The sequence below is a fragment of the Dipodomys merriami genome, unplaced genomic scaffold (assembly GCF_024711535.1).
Source record: "Dipodomys merriami isolate MVZ:Mamm:240054 unplaced genomic scaffold, mDipMer1.0.p SCAF_169, whole genome shotgun sequence".
NCBI classification, from domain to species: domain Eukaryota; kingdom Metazoa; phylum Chordata; class Mammalia; order Rodentia; family Heteromyidae; genus Dipodomys; species Dipodomys merriami.
This window is the reverse complement of record NW_027203037.1, coordinates 1,987,208-1,990,266: the sequence shown is the minus strand read 5'-3', so window position 1 is coordinate 1,990,266 and position 3,059 is coordinate 1,987,208. Positions and strand designations below refer to the sequence as shown.

Sequence of the window (3,059 nt, the reverse complement as noted above, 5' to 3'; positions counted from 1 at the left end):
GTTTTGGGAGGGGTAGTTTCCTGAGATCCATGTATACATTGAAAATTAGCCCTTTGTCTGATGTATTGCAGGTAAAAATCTTTCCCAATTTGTTGGCTGTCTTTTTAGTTTACTGCCTATTTCCCTAGCCTGTGTAGGTTTTTTCCTTTGATGTAGTCCCATTTGTTGTATCTCTTTCCTATCTGTTGTGCCCCTGGGATTCTATTCAGGAAGTTCCTGCCAGTACCTATAAGTTCTTTTTTTTAAATTATTGTATTAATGGTAAAAACATTATTTGCTTTTATAAATACATCGCAAGACAAAACTTTTCAAAAATACTTTCCCCACCAAAAAAAATTTAAAAAATAAAGGAAAGCTTGTAATAGGTAGGCAGACTGTCTTGAGACCTGTTTTTGTTCTTAAGGAGAGCAGTGTAGGGCAGGACAATCGCCACACCCCAAACACTGCCATGGGTTTGGCCTTGGGGATAGAAAAGCCCAGCCTGGACTGAGTGTCCTCTCCGTGTCACGGCCATAGTTACACCTTCTAGTATCTATAACACTATCTAGGATTATCTAGTATGCATCTTGTTATAATGGGGCTATGCTGTATACAATGTTAACCATTGAGAACATATCTCTCTCTCTGCATATATGTGTGAATTATAAAGTATAAGTTGGACTCCAAGTTCAACGAACACAAGTTATTCTCTATGTGTTCCCAGTGTCCCTATGAGGCTCTCTCAACAAGCTGTTCATCTTTCCTGTTTAGCTAACATTAAACACCATTGTTTTGTTAGGTCAAGAATAAAGATGAGGGGTGAAAATAAACTTTTGCCTTTAAATAGCTTAGTATCCTCAACCCCAAACTATGAGTTAATTTAGAAAACATTTTGTTGTTATTGTTGTCTCCAGAGTGATTACTCCATTACTGGTGAGGCCTGTGAGGTGTGGGTACATTCCCAGCCTTCCCCATGCCTTGCTGGACCACAGCCAAGGCAACCCTCGGCCTTCCACTGGGCTCCATCCTTGAAAAGCTGCCTGATGGAGGGAGGTCAGAAAGATCTGCATTTACAAGTTTCCCAGAATGTGCTAGAACTTTTTGGTCAGTTTTATAGAACTTTCTTGGTCAGTTAAGATTCCACCTCAATCTCTCTAGTATTTTCCAAGCAGATCAGGTTACTTGCAGAAAATGAAGAAGCTTTGTCGTCCAGGGTTCCAAGCCTTGGAATCAAAGATAGGACCAGGATGGCCAGGGGTCTCGTGTATGGTAGAGATGGCCAGGTGACTGGAGTTTCTGACTTTCCTGTTCTCCATGAGGCCTGAGCAGGGTGGAGGGCAACGAGGAGGTGTCTTCTACAATAGCCACTGAAGTGAGGGGGGCAGAAGGTCAGGTGTTCCAGTGGGCAGATGTGGAGAGGATTCTAGAAGGGGATCAAGTCCGCTGCTTTGGGCAGGAGTATCAGTTATTTTTACAGAAAGAAACAGAGAAATTAATTTTCTTTTCTGACTATTGAAAACTGAAAAGATGCTCAAGTTTACCATTTAAAGGAACAATAGACATTTCAAAAATCTGTCTAAACTTTGGTTTTCTTTAAAAAACACACACACACAAAAAACCAGTTCATCACAAAAAGAAATATAAGTTGAAGCTGTAGCCAGGTGTTTTTCTGTCCGTGGCAGTGTTTTGTGCAAAGTAAAGCGTATTGGAGCTCCAATTTAACTGATGCAGTGGGGTTTACTGGCTCTGCATGCCGAAGCAGTGCATGTCGTGCATGCCCTTGCTGTCCCAGCCTGGGAGGGGCTGACCATACTTGTCCACGCACCAGCAGAAGCCCCGCTTTCTGCCTTTGGAGGGGCAACAATGCTTCTTCTTATAAAGTCCTTTCTTGTCGCAGTTGGGGATGTGCACACCCCTAGGACTCAGCACATTGAGGAACTTCAGGTGATTCAGGGTATCTTCCATCTCTCTAAGGCAGGGACCATATTCTGTCTCCCGTTTGGACTCTGAGGAGAAGTTCTGGGTGTCCGTGCTCTGGGACTCATAGTCGACTTTGTAGCGCTGGCTGTCCTTCACGTGACCTTTCTTGATGGTGTCTAGATATGAATGAATGGAATGATACTTGGAGTCAGACACCCTATGTGTGCTGGGCGGGGCATGGCTCTCCATGCTCCCCGTGCCTCGGTCCTCCTCCGACTCACTAGCATTTCCTGAGGCAGAGGGCACCGGCAGCAGGTTGGTGCTCAGGCGGCCAGGGGACGCTGGCATTGGCGCAGAACCCCCGGCCGTCCAGCAGCGCCTGCAGGAGGCGTGGCTCGGCCCGTGGCAGCTGGCAGCTGAGCCCCAAGTTGCAGCATTCGGTGTAGACATGACATAGCTGGCCCTCGCGCAGCGCTCAGTTCAAGCAGCACCCACAGCCTGGCTCGCGCACCAGCTCTGCACACGTGGGTGTGGCAGGCGGAGGCATGCACTGGGCCAGGGAGTTCGCATCACAGGGCTCTCAGCGCACTAAGGGGCCGCGTCACCGGCGGCCCATGGAGCAGGGCCAGTGCGGTGAGCAGAGCTGCCCAGAGCGCGGGGTGCGCCCAATGCATGGAGCCTGTTGCAGGGGCCAACTGGAGTAAGCGGTTATCAGGTCGAGGCACGCAGTGCGAGATTGCGGGATCTGGAGTGCAACTGCTAGGCGTGCAGCTGCCCAGCTCGCACCTCAGTACCTATAAGTTCTAATGTCACCCTTATTCTGTCTTATAGTAGTTTGGCTGATTTTAATGTAGTTAATCCATTTTGACTTGATGTTAGTGGAAGCAGAGATCCACTTCTAGTTTTCTGCCTATGGATGTCCAGTTTTCCCAACACCAATAGTTGAAGAAGCTATGATGCGTGTGTAAGTGTGGTGTGTGTGTGTGTGTGTGTGTGTGTGTATGTGTGTGTGTCAGTGTGTGTGTGTGTGTGTGTGTGTGTCGGTCGTGGGGCTTGAACTCTGGGCCTTGGAGCTACCCCTCAGCATTTCATCTTCAGGCTAGTTCTTGAACCACAGTTCCACTTCCCATTTTCTTGTGGTTTATTGGAGCTAAGAGTCT

At 47.5% G+C, this 3,059-nt stretch overlaps 1 pseudogene; it reads right to left on the bottom strand.

Annotated features, from left to right (window-relative positions):
* Window positions 1-1,638: 1,638 nt before the first annotated feature.
* On the bottom strand, window positions 1,639-2,573 carry LOC138828944 (insulin-like growth factor-binding protein 3 pseudogene; annotated as a pseudogene).
* Window positions 2,574-3,059: the final 486 nt, after the last annotated feature.